Genomic DNA, 22,353 nt, shown 5'->3' with positions numbered 1-22,353 from the left:
TTGGTAGGGGAAGGGTCAAGCCAACCAAAAACATTCCATCATTCATGGGCAGAGCTATGATGAGTCTAAGTCATTGGAGTGCAATGAAGGGGTGGAATAAATTGGTCAATGAAGGACATATGGCCTTGTTCAGCAAATGCAATAGGATCTCATGCTATTTTCCTGCCATGCTGCACTGTCATTGAAACAACTGGTATAAAATTAATGATAACACAATATTGGAGAGGGGGTCCACCATGGCCATGGCCACTTTCGCTCTTTACTGTTTGAGCATGAGCAAAAAGAAGAAAGCCTTCTCAACAGCCATTCGTAGAGAAAAATAGCTCCCTTGGGCCAGCAATTTTCCCAGTGAAGTACTTAAAATCTGTTCTCTGAGTCTTACAGTACCAGTCCACAAGATATATAAGGGGAGTGGGAAAGCTTACCAATAAAGCAGAAGAAAGCTACAGAGTAGTACAGATAGGAGGAAGTCAGCTACAGAAACATGAAATATAGAAAAAAAGGATAATGTAGGATAACAAGAATTTACAAACATTAGATAGAAGAGGAGGTAAAAAAGAGAGACAGTAAAAAAAAAACAAGGTTACATTATTTTAATAGTGAGGAGAGATAAAATGTAGGGATATAAAACCAATGATGACAGGACCTACTGGGGCCAGCAGAGCTCGCCATTGCACTGGTGGTGGTAGCCCTTTATCCTCCAGACCCGCCTGTGATGGTGCCCTCTTCTTGCCCTTGGGTGCCGATGTAAGAAATAAAGAAGATAAAAGAAATAGATTAGTGCTACAGTTAATCTCCCCAAAAATATTTTGATAGGCAAACGTAGTAACATTGTACGTTCCTTAATCAAATGTCCTATAGTGCTAGTATTGAGTGGATCTATTCCTAGCACATATTTTAGTAAAGTTGTTTTTTAAGTTGCAGGTCTGAAAATGCCACTTTTAGAAATTTGTAAACAACAAAGGATTTAAGTGAGAGTGCACTCCTTCCCTTTCGATTAATCCTTGATTAATGTATATTCCAACTTGCGTGCGCACAATTCAATGACCCGTCCCAGGTCACTCTTTACAAAGTAAAACTGCAAAAGCACGTATTTAACGTGCAGAATTTGGCGCACTGCTTTAAATGGGACCATTTCCCTTACCAGTCCATTAAGTTCATTCATGTTAAATCCATAACTTAACACTTTAAACATCATTTTTGTCCATCTCTTGCTTGTAAATATCACGGAGACAGCGAAATTCCATTTAGATGTTTATTTGAACATTTTCAAATGTGACTGCTTTCCATTCCAGGCTTTTAAACAGCAACACGTGTAATCTAATAAACACCAATGTCAGCCCTGTGTCTGTAACCCAATGCATTTCGAGCCGAAGGCTCTTCGTCAGGGGTTTCTGTAAAATACAACAAGATAAGCTGTACCAACTGCACCAAACAAATATACTGTTAAACATGAGAAATAAAGAGAAAAAAAACGCTTTTAAACCCAAACCCCTAGTGACGTACTATTCAAAACGTAAAATTCTGCACGTTAAATACGTGCTTTTGCAGTTTTACTTTTAGAAATTTGGCATTTTCTTACTTTAACCATTCTGTGCATCTGCCTGTCTCTGGAATATATGTCTGGGTTGGGTGACAGCTGGGCTTTGTACATTCCCTCAAGACAGTCAGACACAAAGGGAATTGAGGTGTGCCCTACATATCCTAATGGCCCATCATCAGGCTGATGTGTCTTACTGAGCTAGAGTGAAAGGGAGGAGGTGACACTTCAGCCTGAATAGGTCTGTGCCTGTCCTCACACAGAGTTGCACACCCCCCTTTAGTGTGTCTGGAACCAGTCCAGGAAAGGGCAGGATCTTTTGCACTACAAAGACCTATCTTTGAAGTCTCTGTACTTCAAAGTGACCCCAACGGAGCCGGCGTAGTTCCACTATGCAGAGTTCCACGGAGTTCGAAAGAAACTCCATGGAACTCCACTCCCCTCCACACTCCCTAATATAATTATAATTTTAAAAAGGCACTTACCTGCTGTGGCTGCCTTCCCCTTACCATGGTCTCACTCTCCTTCCTCGTCCTCGGCGATGGAAACCCCTACGTTGTACGTCTTGCGCGTGCGCTTGCGCACACTCAAGGCATACAACGTATGAGTTTCCATTGATGAGGACGGCAAGGACAAGGAAGGAGAGTGAGACCATAGTGAAGAGAAGGAAACCACAGCAGGTATGTGCCTTTTTTAATTATAATTACATTAGGGAGGGTGGAGGGGCCGGCTAACTCCACTCCACGACGGAGTCGGAGTTTTGCCTGAACTCAGCATTCTCCACGTAGCGTGGAGTAGGCAAAAGTCTGTAAACTCTGTGGGCAGAGCAGAGTTACCCGTCCGGGCTTACGTCAAAGGCTTAATTGGGTATAAGTACTGGACCCCTGCCACCATATACTGAGAACATTCTGGAACTGGGGACATTCTACCAGGAAGGAGAGCTGTTGTGCAGTCAGGAGGGGCTGCCACTTTGCTGCTTACTTTGCTGTGTTGGCCTTCTGTTTCTTGCCTGTGTGTGAGAGCACTGGACTTGACCAGCCACATCCTGCATCTCTAAAGGTTATCCAAGGGCTTGTTTGGGCTTGCCTCCTGCTTCTGAAGTCTCAGGGATATCAAAGACTTCAATCAAACACAAATAGGGCCAGAGGAGGTTCAGATACCTGCAGGGGTTGATATCCCTACTCAGAAACCAACAACGCAAAAGGAGCCCCTGGGTCTACAAAGTATGGATGAGTGCTAAGGGGGTGTCCCTTTTAAAGGACGGTATCCCTCACCCGCCCGAAGGTGGCATGCTTCATCCTAGGTTGACCTCCTCGCATTATTAACCTAGTCAGAATGCGGGCTACAACCCCCTTTCTGAGAGGGAGGAGCTCAGGGATGTTTTATTTGATAGAAAGAGGTATACTAAACCTTAGGTGAACAGGGTGTGGTGAAAACTGAAAAGGAAAGATGGATGTGAGATAAATCTAACTCCACTGTGTGCAATAGACTTTATTATGGCGCCCCTGGGCCAGGATTAAAACCAAGCTATGACAGGAGGGAATTCAACCTGTCATAGAGTGAAAAATTAGGTCAACATTTTTCAGTCTGTTACTCTCCAAATTTTTCAGGATGCTGAGGGAGGGTTCGATGTTTATATGAGATAGTAGGGAATTCCATATTTTTATTGTATTGCAAGAAGATTCTTTTGGTGGTGCTCCTGAAACAAGGAGCTCTGTGAAGTCTCGTGGATTGGTTTCTGAGTGTTCTGTTGCAGTCCTGCTTCAGTTGTAGTCAAGATTCTGTGATGCTGACTTTAGGTTATTGGCTTTGTCTGTGAGGAAGGCAGCTGTGTAGAGAAAGCACACATCCATAGGAAGCCACTTGAGGAAATAAAGATTAGGAGAAATTGAGTAAGAATTTTCTCGTGTTTTAAGCAGTCTCGCAGAAGAGTCAAAGAGGAGTGCAACATTTATTTCCCCCATTGTCTGTCTTTTGTACTTTTTTGTGAATTTGAAATTGTAACTGTTTTACACTATGTTTTGATTCATTACATTGAGTGACTACTATGTATTTTAGTACTGACCCCTAATATATCTCCGTTAAAAATTGCTGTCCAGAGATTTTCATTTTTGATTTGTATTTTTGTATCATTACAGAAGTAATTTAGCTTGGGTAGACCTTGTTAATCCGGGCTGAATTTTTCTGGACAACATTTTAAAAAATGGCAGATGTGTTGCAGGGATGATACAATATTTTAGGAACCATGAAACCTATATACTTCATTCATTTTGGTTGTGGGGGTCAAATAGTCTTATAGAGGCAGAAAATAACTCCTCAGAGCAACCCTTCTGATATTTTCCAAAATGGCAGCTCTATAATGATGTGTTTTAGCCATCATATTGGTATTATTTTAATATTTTCTTTGTTTCAGGTTTTCTGTTGCTTCAAATTTGTAAACATGAGCAAAGCAGGTGGCAGCAGAGGATCTTTACCTGCTGACAGAGGTAAGGTAAGGTAAGGAAATATTTATTTTTGCTTGATTAATTAAAATCTTTGCAAATTCATAACAAAAAGATTCCTTTATACACAAATTAATTAAGCTTAAAAACATCCTTAAAAAAAATCATCAATAAAATATTCCCTGTTTGTACAATTGGCTGTTCTGCCAGACAATGCAAATAAATTCTTATACTTCAAAGAGAGCTGAGCTAATAATAACTTCCATTGCTTTACATGCCGAATGACACAGCATAGCCAAGTACGTTGTTCTAAGCTGTTGGGTGTCATCAATTTAAAATGCTAGTGCAACTATTTAGTTCATTTAACATATAAAAAACGTTTTCTAAACCTATAGGCAATAAATTAAAGTGCTGGTGCAACTATAAACTGCTATTATTCATTTTTGGCGGCTCCCTTCAGATGCCCTTGTACCTTTATTTTTGACATGCTTCAGTTAACGACAGATTTTTGAGTCTCTTGGTTACCGTCTCAAAGAATTTTGTTAGCCGGCAGTTAAGCTGAACATCAACAGGGTTGAAGCAAAGCTTCACTGCCTGCCTGCAGGACCGGATGCCATAATACCTGAAAAAGGAACGCAACAAGGTGCAACTTATAACTTTTAAGTTGGGACAGTTACAGATTACATGATTAATGTCCTCCTTCCTACTTCCGCATAGATGGCAAGTCGGTGTACCTCCTCTCCTTTCCCATTGTGGAAGGTGGGGATTGATTGCAATAACCCCCAATCGTAATTTTAGAAAATGTTCCTTCGTTCTTATTTTGACACCTGCACTGAAGTAGGATTGGGGTTTGAGCCTTACGTAATCACTGAGCACTATCCAGCCGTGTGCCTTTTTAGTGAGAGTTGCTTTGTCTTCTGAAACAGATAGCATGGACGTTGTATTTTTCACTGCTTTTTTGAAAGAAAGATGATCTGCTCGTACCACCGAAAGTTCAGACAGACCGAGCAGCTCAATGGAGTCAAACAGATAATCCCTGGCTGAGCATTTGCCTCGACGAAGTAATTCGTTCCAGAGGTGGGAGTTTAAGGATTCCACCTCTGCACTTCGGATTTTATGCCAACTTTTTACATAAGCACTCCTTCTTTCCACCGTTTGTCTTTGGACCCCAATTTCCAACCGTATTTGAGCAGGGGAGACGTATTTTGGAAGGTTGAAAATTGCTCTATAAGAATTGGCTATTACTACGTCTAGGGCTGCCGCGTCTTTGCCTTTAAGAGCCTCACTCCCGTATGTTAATGTTGGCAGCAGTTTGGCCCGCAAAACCCGTAGGCAGGGGTCAAGCTTGAGGTCGGGAAGCCGTCTCTTCAGTGATTTCAATTCTAAATAAGTCATTGTTCCCTTTCTCCACATGTACTCTAGCTGAGGTTTAAAGGAGCTTATATGGTCCATTAGTATTCCCAGATATTTATAACTTGTTACCTGATCCAAATGTTGGCCGTCTAGGAACCAACTGTTATTCTTCTTTTTATGATAGTTAGCTGCCATAATTTTGGTTTTCTTAAGATTTATTTGGAGGGCGTTTCGATGTGAGAAACTACTTGTCGTATTTTAAAGATGCTGAAGACCAATGGGAGTCCGACTTATCAAAACCAGGTCGTCCTCATATAGCAGGTTTGACAATTACTTGTTTCCCAGTTTTGGAGAGTGGGATGTGCAGCTATCCAACTCCCCTGGGAGATCAACTAAAAAAAGGTTAAAAAGTAGCGGCGCGAGGACACACCCCTGCTTGAGGCCTTTTGAGATCATGATTTGTTTTGAGATATGTGTCCCTGAGCCTAATTTAATCCTGACCTGTGTGTAACTGTTTGAGCCGATCCAGGAGAGAATTTGGTAAACCCCAGCTTTCAAGTTTTCCCCAGAGTTTGGCTCGGTCAACATGATTGAAGGCAGCTGTATAGTCAATAAAACAAAGGAAGAGGGGGGTTTTTGATTCCTTAGCTGCGTCCATTAACAGAGTTAGTGCCAAGATATTAGTTGTTGATCCTTGGCCAGTGCAAAACCCAGGTTGATTGGTAGGAATGATAGAGTTTTCCGAGGCCCAAGAAGTTAACTTATCCAAGATTGTCCCTGCGTAGTATTTTGCATCAACGTTGATGAGGGCGATTAGTCGATAGTTGTTTGGATCGTTTCTGTTGCCCTGTTTAAAAATAGGGCTAATAATTGATCCAGGATTCAGGGATGGCGGCTGTAGAGTTTATGCCCTTAAAGACTGCTAATAAAATCTTTCTCCAGAATTTGGCGTCATGTTTGTACAACATCGGAGGGATGCCATTAGGGCTGGGGGCACCCATAGCTCTGCCCCTGGCTATCTTACATTTTATCTGTTTTTCCGTGGGTGCATTCCATTCCTCTTTAATAGGGGCTAATGAATCTAAGTCGGCGACCAGGTGGGTCCCCTGTTGTTTATGGGGATTAGAGTTATCGGGCAATTGATCTTCGATAGTGTGATTTTGTGTCACTTCTACCCTATTGGGAGCTTCACTGTCCGTTGTCGCACTACCCGTTTCCTTGTTCACTTCCACTTCCTTTTGCCTATTGTTGTTAAAGTGGGAGGAGAGATAGTCTACCCAAACGGCCTCTGTTATATTGGAGCTTATTCCTGGATGGTTCGGTAGCTCTATCTTGTTGATCGTTTGCCAAAACTTAGCGCTGTTTTTTTGTTTGGCATCATGCAGTAACTTGGCCCACAGTTCATCATTCTTCAATCTTGTTTTCCTCCACTGCTTCCTTTTCAGTAGTGCCTTCACATGTTGAAGGGTCGTCTGCAAGTCCAAGTTCCCTGGTGTTTTACAAAGTTGTCTCAGTATTTGATTTATGATGCGTTTTAAACTCTTTGATTCCGGGCTGCTTTTCCCCTTTGTTAGATCGTCTTCCGATTGTCTTGGTTTTGTCCCTATCCTAATCGCAAATTTCCCACTGAAGGTCGTAATAAACTTTTCCCATGATTTTACCGTTGAGGCGGCGGATTCTTTTTCTCTCTCGTATAGTGTTTTGGCAGAGGCTGATAGTGCTTCGATGTTGTTATGATTACACCTTATATGCTTTAGGTTAGAGATCTCTTCAGTTACAATGGGATTCCAAGCGTCTAATACGACAGCCGGTCTCGCATTCAACAGCACTTCCTGCGGTAGGTGATCACTGTGTGCATTGTCACCTATTCTAAAGGTTGCTATTTTGTTGAACATAGCTAATGTTGTAAACATCAAATCTAGATAAGAGGAAGTTTTTGAAAAGTGGAATGTGGCGGCTGGTGGATTATCCTCCAGGAAGTTGCCGTTCAGTGCTCTTAAATTTGTGTTCTTGTTCCTGTAGCAGATGTTTAGAGCATCTCGTTGGTTTATTAATTTTTGCTCTGCCCTGATTCGGTATCCCCCATATTGCTGTGAATTCGTGTGCAGGACCATCATCTTGGCCTGACCCAAAAAGATGTAAATTGAAATCACCAGCAAAGATTACATGGTCGGTATCTTGCTCGTCCATGATCCTTTTTATTTCTTTTGTCAACTCCTTTACGGCTTTTTGTCTTTGTTTGGGTTGCATGTAGGGGTTAATTATTACAATTTCTTGGGGCATATTGTTGAACTTAAGCGTTATCATTACTGCTTGAACCGCATTTGGTGGTGCGATTTTTGCGTCTATGGACTGTGTTTTGCCTATTGTGGATATTGAAACTAAGATCATTAACCCCCCCGAACTGTGACCAAAATTGGATCCCTTTATGGCCGGAACAAAGTAGGTGTACCCCTGGAGCTCTAAGGCCTTTTCTTCCCAGGTTTCCTGGAGGAGTATCATGTCAAATGACTTTAAGTAGTTAACTATCTCATGGTCGTCAGTTTTGCCTGCCAGGCCATTAATGTTCCAAATGCTTAGTTTAATTTCCCCTTGCTCTGCAGGGGGTGTCTGTAAGGTACCGCTCTCTTATCAATTTAGATGCTCTGTTATTATTGTGCGTTTTATTTTTGCGTCTGAGACTGCGTTCCCTGTGTCAAGGTTGGAATAGATGGCCCAAAGCTTGTAGTTGGATTGGAAACCTTTATGCAAGCAGTTAGTTCGCCAGCAGTTCTGCTCCTTGCCCCTCTTAATACTGAGGTGGTAATTTTATCTGGGGCGTTGATATGAGCATTTAGGAAAGGAGTTGGATAGGGAGATTTCAATTTGGCTTCCAGCTTTATACCCCAGAGCTTAAGCTTGTTTTCTTCTTCCTTGATTTTATTCGCAATTCCACTGGAGCTCCATCTTGTCTTGGTCGCCTCAGGACACAAACGATTATTACTTGGAAGGAATTTTATGGAAAGTAGGTACGATGAGCTTATGTTTCCAAGGCTTGGGATGGAATTTAAAAGTCGTAGTACATTCCCTCTGTTTAATATGTCAACTCTTTCCCGGGAATTGTATTCAGGGATGAAAATAATGCTGACTGGTTTTTCAGTAGTACGCTCCTCCATTCTGTGAGTAGAAATTGCCTCCTGAGGATGAGGCCTAAATTGCAGAAGGTTGTTCTGTCCCGCTCCTTGATTGGCGTAAGTACAGGAGATTGGCAAGAGGACGGTTAAAGACTTGGTTTTACTAGGTGAACAACTTTGTCTTGTGGCGCCACCCGACGACTGTAGTGCTCGGTCTCCATTGTCAGGCAGTTTGACTTCATTTGAGGAAGACCTTGAAGTTTGTTCTTCCTTAATCTTGTTCTTGCTTTGGAGTTACTAGCTCTTTCACTAATAGGGTTGACTTCTGTCTGTCGTCCCTTTGTGAGAAGTTCCGTCTTAGTGATCTCAAAGGCGGCCCGAAGTGGCAGCCGTGGTTGTGGTAGGCCTTGTGATGGAATAATCCAACTTGCCCGACAAGGTGGAGAAGGGGACGGGCCCAATTTCTTCAACATCAGAGTCTGGTACAGCCATAGTGGCATCTGGTTTACTCAAAGCACTGAGAGTCAGGGCTAGTGGCTTCTTGTTTCGTCCTTTCCTTTTTTATATCTCGCCTGAGCGCTAGCGCATGCGCTAGCTCAGGCGAGACCTTTAGTAAGCGGGTTTTCAATATTTATTTTTGCTTGATTAATTAAAATCTTTGCAAATTCATAACAAAAAGATTCCTTTATACACAAATTAATTAAGCTTAAAAACATCCTTAAAAAAAATCATCAATAAAATATTCCCTGTTTGTACAATTGGCTGTTCTGCCAGACAATGCAAATAAATTCTTATACTTCAAAGAGAGCTGAGCTAATAATAACTTCCTTTGCTTTACATGCCGAATGACACAGCATAGCCAAGTACGTTGTTCTAAGCTGTTGGGTGTCATCAATTTAAAATGCTAGTGCAACTATTTAGTTCATTTAACAAATAAAAAACGTTTTCTAAACCTATAGGCAATAAATTAAAGTGCTGGTGCAACTATAAACTGCTATTATTCATTTTTGGCGGCTCCCTTCAGATGCCCTTGTACCTTTATTTTTGACATGCTTCAGTTAACGACAGATTTTTGAGTCTCTTGGTTACCGTCTCAAAGAATTTTGTTAGCCGGCAGTGAAGCTGAACATCAACAGGGTTGAAGCAAAGCTTCACTGCCTGCCTGCAGGACCGGATGCCATAATACCTGAAAAAGGAACGCAACAAGGTGCATCTTATAACCTTTAAGTTGGGACAGTTACAGATTACATGATTAATGTCCTCCTTCCTACTTCCGCATAGATGGCAAGTCGGTGTACCTCCTCTCCTTTCCCATTGTGGAAGGTGGGGATTGATTGCAATAACCCCCAATCGTAATTTTAGAAAATGTTCCTTCATTCTTATTTTGACACCTGTACTGAAGTAGGATTGGGGTTTGAGCCTTACGTAATCACTGAGCACTATCCAGCCGTGTGCCTTTTTAGTGAGAGTTGCTTTGTCTTCTGAAACAGATAGCATGGACGTTGTATTTTTCACTGCTTTTTTGAAAGAAAGATGATCTGCTCGTACCACCCAAAGTTCAGACAGACCCAGCAGCTCAATGGAGTCAAACAGATAATCCCTGGCTGAGCATTTGCCTCGATGAAGTAATTCGCTCCAGAGGTGGGAGTTTAAGGATTCCACCTCTGCACTTCGGATTTTATGCCAACTTTTTACATAAGCACTCCTTCTTTCCACCGTTTGTCTTTGGACCCCAATTTCCAACCGTATTTGAGCAGGGGAGACGTATTTTGGAAGGTTGAAAATTGCTCTATAAGAATTGGCTATTACTACGTCTAGGGCTGCCGCGTCTTTGCCTTTAAGAGCCTCACTCCCGTATGTTAATGTTGGCAGCAGTTTGGCCCGCAAAACCCGTAGGCAGGGGTCAAGCGTGAGGTCGGGAAGCCGTCTCTTCAGTGATTTCAATTCTAAATAAGTCATTGTTCCCTTTCTCCGCCTGGTGGCCTAGCGCTTGCGTTCCCGCGAGCGTGCAAGCGCGCAGCTGCCCGATCACTTTAACTTTTTCGTGCTGCTGCGCGCGCTTCACTTCAATGCCCCACCCCCTTCCCCACCACAGAGCGCGTCTCACAGCCCCCCACCCTTCTCGTCACAGGCGTGCACTCCCCCCACTTGTTTATTTACTTTTTGCCGCGAGGCCATTTCCTGCGCGTGCGTGTACACTCCCCCCACCCCTCCCACTTGTTCACGCTTGGCGCCTGCTCACCATTTTCTCTTTTTCTGTCAGCCTCGCTTGCCCCTTCCTGGCCGCTCTGTGAGTTTGCGTGGCCTCCTTGTGCCCTCTGGTCATTGCTTTCGCTCTCCTCTGAGCTGCCCTTATTACTGCTGGATATCGCCCATGAGGAACCCCCTGCCATCTTGTTCCTTTGCTCCTTGCTGACTCTGTACTTGCAGCTTTCTTTGTACCCCCTTGTTTATCCCTTGGCGCTTGTTTTCCTCCCCTCTTGTCAGGGTTAGCTGCCTTTCTGGCTGCAAGCCTTAATCCAACGTTTGGGAGAAATTGGAGTAAGGGGTACGGCCCGGAAATGGCTAAAATCCTTTCTAGCAGACCGTTCCTTCCAAGTCTGGGAGAACGACAGCCACTCACCCGTTATCCCCCTCCGCTGTGGAGTACCGCAGGGCTCATCCCTAAGCCCTACGTTATTCAACGTATACTTGGCCCCACTGGAGAAACTGGTCAGTCCGTTCGGCGTGTCAATCATAAACTACGCCGACGACACCCAGCTGGTGGTTACCCTCTCACACCCCCACCACTCCCCCTCCGACCTTCACAGTTGCCTCACCGAAGTCCATCGCTGGATGAACCTCTCATCACTAAAACTAAACGGGTCAAAGACCGAGATACTAATGCTTGGCCACAAAGGGCCCTCCCTGCCGACTCACCTCTGGCCCAACTGCCTGGGTGACCCCCCCGTTCCTAAGGAAGAAGTAAAAAGCCTAGGCGTCTGGATTGAAACAGACCTGAGCTTCAGAACTCAGGCAAAAAAGACGGCAGGAACATGCTTTGGACTACTCAGAGCCTGTAGAAAGGTCTTCCCCCTGCTCCCTGCGAACGCCAAGAAACTCCTGATTCAGGGCCTCATACTGGCGAGATTGGACTACTGCAACGCAATCTACCTGGGAGCTCCCGAAGCCACCCTCAACACCTTGCAGAAAGTCCAAAATGCCGCAGCCCGCCTGCTCACTGGCACACCTGCAAGATCCTCGGCTAAGCCAGCCCTCAAGTTACTTCACTGGCTCCCAGTGAGAGAAAGGGTTGCCTTCAAGGCTCTCTGTCTTGCCCATAAAACCCTTAACAACAACGGCCCCCCTCTCCTCAAGGAATTCATTATCCCTTACAAAGCGAATAGGGCCCTCCAATCCAGTGATGACAATCTCATCACAGACCCCAGAGTTAAAAAAGCCAGGGCCGGTGGCCGCCGCTTCTCGGTCTACACGGCCAAACACTGGAACAACCTCCCACGAAGACTGAGGACAGAACCCAATCTCTTCCAGTTCAGGAAAACTCTAAAGACCCTCCTTTTTCCTCAATCTGAAACCAATGGAGTCTTGGGTTTAGCGCTGGGATGCTCTAGGGTTACTACGCGCTCTACAAAACCTTTAAAATAAATAAATAAAGCCTCCCCCTTCTTGGCTCACTTGTTGCATCCCCCTACCCTCCTGTGCCAATGCCCTGGGGAGCCTTCGGTGGTCTGAGCCTCTTCGCTGGCACTCCTTTGAGTTGTGCCATCACTTGTTAGGTCATCCACTTGCCCCCCGTGCTGGCTACCAGCTGGCATGCTTTTGCCAGCATCACCTTGAGGTTGTCGTCCAACTCAGGGTCCATGCCCCTTTTGCCCTGTGCCCTCCTGCTCTCCTCGGGCTGGGCGGGGACCTTTGTTTGTTTCTCCCTTTGAGCCTCTTTAAACCAGGTTGGCTGCCGGCGTTCCTGCAGGCCCCGGCCCTTTCCCGGCATTCTTTTGATGTGGGTGCTCACTGGGGAGTACTACTGTGCCTTAAAATCAGCTGTGGACGGTGCTCTGTAGGGGGTCCTCACCAGGACCGAAGCGAAAGCACTTCTCAATGCCTCCGATGAAGTGTGTGTATGCCCTGATGCGATTCTCCTCTCTTTGCTTCTCTATCACATGTGCGCTGGACAAGCCTCACATGCTTTAAGTGGCTCCCTCTTCACTACGGTCAGCTCTGGACACACAACACACACACACACACACACACACACACACACACACAAACAAACACACCCACCACACACTGCACACACACGTACATACCACACACACACCACACACACATGCTTCTGCCTAATACCAGCTACCTTGTGCTGGCAGCCAGCCCATAAAATGCACTTTCTGCATTTTACACCGTGTTACATGCCACCCCTAATACAATCACTGGCCTTGCCTGTCTCCATTCTTTAACAGTGTATCTCCGGCTGCGGTGTGCTCAGGATGTGCTGAGGGTGCACCGCATGGGAACTAAAGATAGGCTATCACTAATCAAAGCTTCTTTAGGTCGCCTGAGGCAGAGCGTGTGCTGTCGCTTGCAAGAGATTTTATTTACCTAAAAGGGGCTTGAAGCCCAACCATTGCTTGCCATTCATTGGCTTCATTAACACTCTCACTTGCTGGCTCCTGATTGGTCCGAGCATGCCAGTTTCACGGCCTCTCTGTTCGTTTACTGATGGATTCTTTTTGATTAGTGCCTCTACGCTGCTTGCACTGAGATTTATGTACTTTTTTTCTTGCCTTTTCCCCTGTTTTCCCTTTTGTTGTTGTTCTCCCGTCCCCCTACCACATCAGTTTGTGTACCAAAAACCTACCATCACCACCAACTTAACACCATCCTACCACCATCATCCAGCTACCCCTACCACTGCCACACTAACACCACCACTCCATCACCATGCCACCCTACCACCAACACTCCACACTACAACCATCGCACACCACCCTACCACCACCGTATCATCATTCTACCACCACCACCTCCGCGACCCTACCACCAGTCTAACCACCGCAACCACCCTAACCACCACCACCCTAAGTACCACCCAAATCTACCACCACCAAACCACCACCCCACCACAATCACTAGCACCACTCTACAACAGCACCCTACACCCACCCTAATCACTGCCACACTACACACCACTACCACCACCCTACCCTAAGCATGACCACCTCTCTACCATAACCACCACCACCCTAACCATCACACCTGCATCCTAACCATCACCACCACCAATACCCTAACCACCATCACCCTAACTACCACAGTAACCACCACCTCATAACCATGCTTCCCAGCACCACCACCCAAACCACTACCCTCACCACCACCACTCCCCCATAACCCTACTGTAAGGAAATGCCTCTTTTTGTATGATAACCACCAAACTTTTTGGACTGATACTGCTTGTTTTTCGACACTGAAGTGTGCTGGGGCCTGCTGACCAGGCCCCTTTGCAAGTTCACTGGCCCCTCAAATATATGTGCAGTTGGCTATTACCTGGTTGGCATCGTTAACTTACCTATAAGTTCCTAGTACGGAGCTTCCTCAAAACCACAATTTTTAGAACAACAAACGTTTGAGACCAACCTAGCTACAATGGACATGAGGCAGGGGACTTTTTAATGTAACTAAAGCACTGTGCACTGTTATTTACAGACAGCACACTTCCTTTGAATTTGCACAGACATATAATTTTAGTAATACAACTATATTACACACACGATAATGTATAGACATTTGGTTTCAGTGAATATTTATCATTTGTGCATCATCAAGTAAAGTGTCTTGAATTGTTTTAATCCTTTTAAAATCTTTGTTTCCATCGCACTTCTGAGTTACTAAATAATGGGCTCTATTTTTACGTTCTTAAATGCTGAATGCTAAATTCACTACATCCCCTCTTCCCATACACTCTTTTCGACATTCATTCTCGCAGACAGTCACACCCACCCTGTCCCTATCAATCTCCCCATTCCCTTTAATCCCTATCCCCACCCTTCGCCGTTATCCGACCCAATCTTCACCCAGTTACAACATTGTTTTTGTTGTAACATTCTCATATGCCTCTTGCCCCCACCCTGATTGTCCCATATCTTCTCCTCGATTATCCATTTAGTCGCCGATATCTAGTCTGTTGCTGCCAAGGAAACACTTAATAAAGTCAATGCACACCATTTCCGCATCGTTTTCGGAAATTAGGTATTTGGATTTATCGAAACGTACATGACTTTTCAGGTAGATAAGACGTCACACAAATGGCCACAACGTTAGTACTATTATGTTTTCGTCCACAAAGTTCCCTTTTAATCCACATTCTCTCTAAATCTCCCTGCTTGAAGATTTAGGCCACTTCCTTCATTGTCACCATGCACGCTTTTTCAAGCATTGGAATTTTCACCAAGTGATCGCTATGGTACTTCTTAGTCGCATTAGACCCCCCAGGATATAGCGGCAGAGATTTGCAAATTTAGCGGTACAAAAATGGAAATTTAGCGGCACAAAAGTGGAAATTTAGCGGCATTATTGCGGCACTTTATTGTACTCGTAATCTTTCCTTTTCAGTCTTAAACTGATTTAGCAGAGTACTCCACTGTGAAATAGGTATAAGAGAAATAAGCAACAACTATGACTTTGTTGTATATCAGTTTGAAAATGTTTCAGTTCTTGTTTGCGAGGTTGCAGCGTGGTTCGCGCCTCATGTCAGCTCAATATCCTATGTATGATTCAAAACATGCTCATGTAAAGCGCTCCAAGGTTGCACTGTATAAAACTGAAAAACGAGTTTCTTTAAAATTACATCTAAAGCAGTGACAGCTGCATGTTTTTTGTTTTTTTCACCCTGAAGGTAAAATTGGAGAGCCTGATAGGGAACCGTCTCTGCACCTGCTTTTAAGAACTACTGGTACTGAGCACCGGCCAGACCCGGCCCACTTAAAGCCCTGAAATTGCAAAATGCTGGAGGGTATGATTTGTCAACAGGCGCTAGGGAAGGCAGTGAATATTTTCATTAATTTACAGCTTTACCCTCGGTCAAGACTGTCTTTTTAATGTCTTCCCGCAATGCGCCTCTGCATTCCAGCATCTGACTCTAGGCCTCAAAGTGGCAGTTTTCCTTGTCCAATGCTTCTCCCCTGAAAACCCAGACCTTCTGTGGCTCACACCAGATGTGCTGCTGCAGACCCTCCACATACCTCTGCTCTCTGGTTGTAGGAAACTCTGCCCCATTCCCAGCAACTTGTCAGATGACCACAATGTCCTGTGGTGTAGGGGGTTTACATCGCATGCATTTCCCGCGGACTCGTGCACATCCTCTGCAGCACTTGCAGTTCTTCGCCGGCACCAGGATACCCTCACATTGACTTGGCCCCATGGCTGTTCTTGATTTGGACACAGGCCAAGGTCAGACCAACTAGCTTTCGCAATGTTTGGTTACAAATTTAAACTAAGAAGCACACCATACAAGGAGGCCAAGTTCATAGAGTTTGTATATTCTGAAGACTGCGAAGTCACAAGCACCAAACAGTAAATCAATGCCATCCCTGGAACAGTGTGTTTTTATTGTAGACCGAGTTGATAATTCCATGGCAATTACAGAGAAACAACTCCAAGGTTTAGCAGAAGGATGGCTGGGAAGATGCACGCTGCCTTAGGGCAGGTTGCTTTCACTGCATAAAATAAATAAAAAAAATACATAAAACAAACACTGGACAGAAATAATAGAGTAATCAACAATCTGCACTTGAGGGAGCAGACGATTATTCCACTGTGTCAGAACCCGTGAATTACGATTATATCCGGCAGAACATATTAAAGACACGTCCAACTTGGAGACCTTAACCAAAGGAATGCCACAAGGTTCAGTAAAAACTTCTCGAAGCACCCTTGCCGAAAAGGGTAGGTGACGAAAATCATCAAACGTGGCTAAAATTACAGCAGAGAAATACCATGCCTGTATGAGACTGTAATCTAGACTTCCCTCCTGACTTTCTCACACCTGCTGCTGTGAGTCACTATCAGGAGGCAAGGCTGAGAGCAGGGTCCACTCACCCACCAGATGTTCCGGCCACAGGAAGACTAAAACAGCTCCAATGGACAGACATTACTGAAAGACACGCTGCAGGGTCATGGTGATGCCGGGTTTATAACCAATACTTGACAGGTGTGGGCAACAAAATCACGCCTTTTGCTAAGCGCAAAGCTGTGCAGAAACGTTTCTTCTTGTCTGCCTCTCACAGCTTGGCCAGGAGGAATCGCGAAAAGCTGGAGGGTCTGATTAGGAACAGGAAAGCAAGCAAAACTCCAAATCCCAGAAGGCGTTATATTGCCACTCATAAATCCTGCACTGGACACTGTCTCTGGAGACATGGAGTGAGGTGAACAATCGGATTATACCACGCCATTTTCCCATTAGCCTACTAAATGAGTTTGGGTTGGCCATTTGAGGTATTCTATGAAGCTGTTTTAATAGAATGTATGATGATACCACGCATACCAAAACAACGCAGTATTTTACATCGCGGTTTTGACAACGCAAGTCGTTCCATCGACTTGCGTTGCAGGGTGCTGGATTTAGGAATAGTGTGAATTACTATTCCAACTCCAGTCTACGTACAGTAGGGAAGGTGTTGGAATAGTAATTCACACTATTCCTTAGTCTAGAACGCCCTCCAGTGCAAGTCGACGTAATGACTTGCGTTTTTAAAACCACGATGTAACCATTACGCGTTGTAATGGTTGCGTGGAAAAGGATGTTTCCCGTTTTAATATTATTAATTTTGACTGCCTTCACATTTTACATTGTGCGAGTTAGCACTGCAGAAATTTCACCCATTCCAAGATAGCCACATAATTCAACCAGTCTGGTTACTCTCCGATAGCACGTGACACTGGATGCTATCAAGGGAGAGGCTTGCAACGCATGCAGATTTGACGTGTTATCAGGAAGGTGTTTCAGGTGAGTGCTTTTGAAGGCGAAGCGCGAGTGTGCAACGTCTCGCCACGCAATTGTTTGGGAGGGTAGGTGTGTTCAAAATCACCACTTTCAGGAAATTTTAATCTGACAAGCATTTGCAATGCAATAGGTCTTGCATTTACGCAAGTTTGAGCTATTGACATTGCAAATAACAATGCCTTTCATTTTTGTTTTCAAAACAAAAATAAAAGGCATTGTCATTTACAATGCCAATAGCTTAAACATGCGTAAATGCGAGACCGATTGAATTGCAAATGCTTGTTTTGTTTGTGACGGATTTTCTGAGGTGTGGGATTTGTGTCGGTGCCGTTGTTGCCGTTGCATCACTGCCTACAGGAGTAGGGGATAAGTTGGTTGCTATCGGATCCATTTTTTGGGGTTCAGTTGGAGCTGTCCCTGGCTTACGCAGTCCATCTATGGAATTGGTGGACGTTGAAGCGCTGCCTTTTATATCTGATAAGAGATTTCCTAACATAGATGGTAAAGTTATTAGCTTATCAATTATTGGGGAGCAGGTGCATTCAAGTTGGACGGTTTGGCTTCCGTGGACCGCTTCTTGTCCCCGCTTGATTAAGCTATTGATCTCTGATAACTTTTTCTCAATCCCTGACGTAAAGTCGGCCAAGGTCTGAAGGACCGTGAGCTGTAAGTCCATTTTATGCGATTGGTATGGTAGGGCTGTAGTTGAGTATTGCATTGTACTTAAGATTGCGGCCCAAATGGATTCTGTGTGCATGGTATTGCTAAGGTTGCATCTTTCTAACAACAGTGTGTTAGTTGTTGCAGGGAATGTATGATTTAAAACAGGTTTTAAATTATAAGAAGCAACGAGCTCCTCCCATTTCAGTGAGGCCAGGAAAGACATGTCCGGATTTGTTGCGTGAGAATCTTCATAGGGAGACATCATACGGCACTCAGATGGTTTACTGTCCAGTGGGCTGTTGAAAACTGCCGGGTCTGCCGGACCACCTGCTTGTGATTCTTGCAGCTCTCGTGGGGAGCTGTTTTTTGGCTGCAGATGGGGGACCGTTCCCAAGTGTTCTGCCGACTGGCTTGGGACCAAGGAAGAAACATGAGAGTCCCTCCGGTCCCCTCGTAAATCAATTTCAATTTCCGGATTTTCCAAAGCCTCTGGAATGCTTATATTTTGTTGACTTTTTGTATCAGCTTGTTGGAGTTTTGTGGAGTTTTCCAGGCCTTAGATAGTTTTTAAAACTGCCTAACTTATTGCCAGCTGGACTGGCATGCTGTCGTTCCTGTCGACTCTTACACCTATTATTTCTTTGAACTCTCCACCTGCCTGGGCGTCAGTAGTATGTTTTAATATAACCTGGTCACCCACCGTTAGCGCGTTCCTTTGATGGTTTTTATCATAATGGTATGACAGGGGTTCCAGGGATGCGGTAAGAGGCTGGTGAGTTGATCTGAACTTCTCTGGCTGTAGTGGAGTTTGCAGCCCTTTTACATTCTCACTTTTGGAATAAATTACAGTTCCAGTATCTTTCAAGAAAGAACATTTTGTGTAGATTTTTGGTTGGAAGGTGCAGGCGTTTTTCCTTTGGGGTGCCCTGTCAATACTTATAAGATCTTTGTCCAATTGGGTTCCTGGTAACTGCGTCGATTCAGCTATTTGATGAGAAGTTATTTTCCCCTTTCTTTGCATTTCACTGGCACCTTTGCCATTGGTGGAAGAGATTATGCTGGAGCAAGCGCTGGTGTCGCCCTTGGCTGTATGGCTTTCTATGCTTGTTTTGTTAGATACTGGCCCTAATCCAAGGGGCACTTGAAACCTCTGTGCTTACTTTTTCTTTTTTTGGTTTGGTTTTTAGCATTAAGGCAGTCCTCCTTACTCGGCCCGACAGTATGGTCTCTTGTTGATCTTGATACCACCTAATCACCTGGAAAACACCTTGCCCCCAATCTGCTTTAATGGGGCTCTTATCTGTGTGCTGGACAAAGCTCCCAAGATTGCCGAGCTCAGGTGAGAAGAATTATAGTGACTTTACCAGTTATACCAGTTGAATTATTGATGTTATGCTTCTCTGGCCAGGGCTATGGTTATAGCTAGCATTTGGAGACAGGTAGGCAGGTAGACAGAAGGCAACCGGCCGACAGGGCTGAGTAAGGCAAGGCAGACTTCCAACCTTTGCTCAGAGGAGGGAAAGAAGCTTTGTTTTACCTGCCAGTCGTATAGCTTTCTGCAGTGTGGTATCTGTATTAGCTCCGTAGTCCAAGTATGTTACGGGTGCTCCAGTCAGCATGTGGCAGAATATGGTCAGATACAGGTGGGATACATGTGTCGATTAGCGATGGTAAAGGCTGATGAAGGCTGCACTGGTGGAGATGACCACAGTTAACAGGTCTTAATGAGTTAGTGAGGGCAGAGTGGAGGAAACAGGGCAGGAGGGAGAGAGAGGCATGAGAGCAGGGCAGCCTGGGGCTTAGTAAGTGGCACCCAACCTGGTCGCCCCAATGCTCCTGCCCAAAGCTCCTTCCTCGAGCCTTGGGACCTCCCCGCCACAGCTCTCTGCTCCTCTCTCCGGGCCTCTCCACGCATGGCTCTCTCAACATCTCATGTGGCTCAGAAGCAGGAAGTCCGGCGTCCACGACGGCCACACGGGCCAGAGAGGAGGGAGACCACAGCTCAACTGCACAATGCACAATGCTGCTGGGAGATCAGCAAGCCCTCTCAGCTCTGCTTCTCCGCTGCTTGCGGCCACTGCTGCCGGTGCAGGATGTAGGGCGTGGCTCAAAACAGCAGACAGCTTCAGTCCTCCCTACAATACAATATTTGCTGGGCCTGAGCTGAAGCCTAGATCAAAACTGGGTGACCCCCAGGGTGGGGCAGGCTAACAGCCGAGGGATGGAGCCAAGCGGGGGCTGCTGCGGGCTGATTGAGGCCACCCACGGCGCTCGGCAGGCTTCCTCGCTGCTCGCAGGCTCTCAGAACTCTCGGCAGGGTTCCTCACTGCCACGCCACACTACAAGCCAAGGGATGGGGCTGCGGGCTGCTGTGGGCTGATGGAGCCACCCGCGGCACTCTCAGAGCTCTCGGCAGACTTCCTCACTGCTGAGCCACACTACGAGCCGAGGGATGGAGCCAAGCCAAGCGGGGGCCAGGCGGGGGCCAGGTGGGCTGATTTAAGCCACCCACAGCACTCTCGGAGCTCTCGATCGGCTCGACAGGCTCGGCAGGCTTCCTCGCTGCTCGCTGCTCCCAGACAACTCCACACAGCGAACGGGAACCGGACAATCAGAAAATCAGGGCTGGACTTTGGGTCACCAAAAAAAAATATGAAAGCACTAATCTATGTTTCCATAGGCTATGTGTGGAAAACTCACTGCTCTGCGACTCGGGGAAATATTTTTCGTCAGCATGGACCTGTTGACAGAGTGTTTCTAACAAAAAATCTGAGGACTCCTTCAGCAAAGAAAAATGTGTCATATGACTAATCAGAAAGAAAAGCTAACATCAACTGTGGCTGGACAGAAGAGAGTTTGAGATGCTGCAGAAATACGGCAAGACAAAGTTCCCCAAAAATTTAAACTGATGGGTGAAGAGGATCAAATATTTTATCATTGTAACAACAAGTGCTACACATCATATTCAATGGAAAAAAATAGCAGAAACGAGTGAATCATAACGTCTTCTCAGAAAGCGACGACAACCAAACCCAATGCCCATCCACTTAGAAGATCGATGGCTACCTCCACCTCCAATAACTGATCAGAACGTAAGGGATCTTCAGTGTGTTACCTGTGGTTTAGCCAGAACAAGGGCCAAAGGAATTGAAGAAAGAAAAAAGTACAGAGTTTGTGACTCTCAAAGGGCAAACATATTTTGATCTGCAGCTAGTTTCTTCCAAGATTAAGGTTTCAGCTGAGTAGCTGATCTCAACAGCGAGGTGAATGTATTTACAGCAGATTTGTATGCCCACCCAAACTGCATGAGAGCATACATTCAAAAATATGACTGTACAATGAGCTCCCAGCAGCAACGTAACTGCCAGCCTTCAGTTAAGTTTGCACTCTTCAAAAAAGCAAATGAAGTGTTAAAGCCACTCTTGAGTGCTTGCTATGGGTTCACACTCAGTGAGAGCAGAGAAATAATGGTCAACATTGATGAAACTGTATTGATCCATAATAATGAAATTAAGATTTTTCTGGTGAGAATGTACGATGACACAATTTGTTTTTGTCACTCTAGCAAAACGAATGAGCCACTTCTGGTGTTCTCAACTGATCTGACTCCTGAAGTTCTTGCTGCCAAAATAAGATCACAGTATGCAGTAAAATCAGCAGGAACCATTTTAAGAAACATCCCGAAAGATTTAGATTTTGCACAAATGTTGTGATGCCCCAGAGCTCTGCAAATCATGAGAGTCAACAGGAATGCCTGATGTTATCTTAACATTTTTTACATCACTGTTTGATATCAGCAAAGCAAAACTGTTTCAAACGAAAGTTGTTGAGTTCGGAACAGAAGCCGACAACATTGATGATGGCTTTGAAGATATAAGTGAAGAAGTGGAAGACAATCCCATGAACTGACAGGCTTATGTAGTGCAAATGTACTGTCTTTTCCAAATCATGTTTTATGAATTATATCACTGCAAAAAGAAAACTGCTACACATGATGACTGCCCACACAATTATGACAAGTTCAAAAGGAGAGAGCTAATCACTTCAATGAAGAGGATTGGTGTATCAACAAGTTATAATAACATAGTATGGGGCAGAAACTTGTTAGCAGTTCATGCTGTAAAATCTTGTGAATCCGACACACACCACTTCAAAGTCACTTTACCAGGAAAGGATTTACAATGCTGCTCTTGATAATTTTGATGTTGAAGACAGATCTTCTTTGTCTGGAACATCCAGCACACA

The 22,353-nt window shown here is 44.9% G+C and overlaps 1 long non-coding RNA gene across 2 annotated transcripts in view; it reads right to left on the bottom strand.

Annotated features, from left to right (window-relative positions):
• Positions 1–587: 587 nt before the first annotated feature.
• Positions 588–22,353, bottom strand: part of LOC146865920 (uncharacterized) — a 168,549-nt gene continuing 146,783 nt past the window's right edge. For both annotated transcript variants that reach the window (XR_014976726.1, XR_014976725.1), the window contains one exon: positions 588–734. This is a non-coding gene — a long non-coding RNA (uncharacterized LOC146865920). The remainder of the gene's footprint in view (positions 735–22,353) is intronic.

Source organism: Triturus cristatus, chromosome 2_1, assembly GCF_964204655.1.
Source record: "Triturus cristatus chromosome 2_1, aTriCri1.1, whole genome shotgun sequence".
In the NCBI taxonomy this organism is placed as follows: Eukaryota; Metazoa; Chordata; class Amphibia; order Caudata; family Salamandridae; genus Triturus; species Triturus cristatus.
The sequence above is the reverse complement of the archived record's forward strand: the minus strand, read 5'-3'. Positions and strand labels throughout refer to the sequence as shown.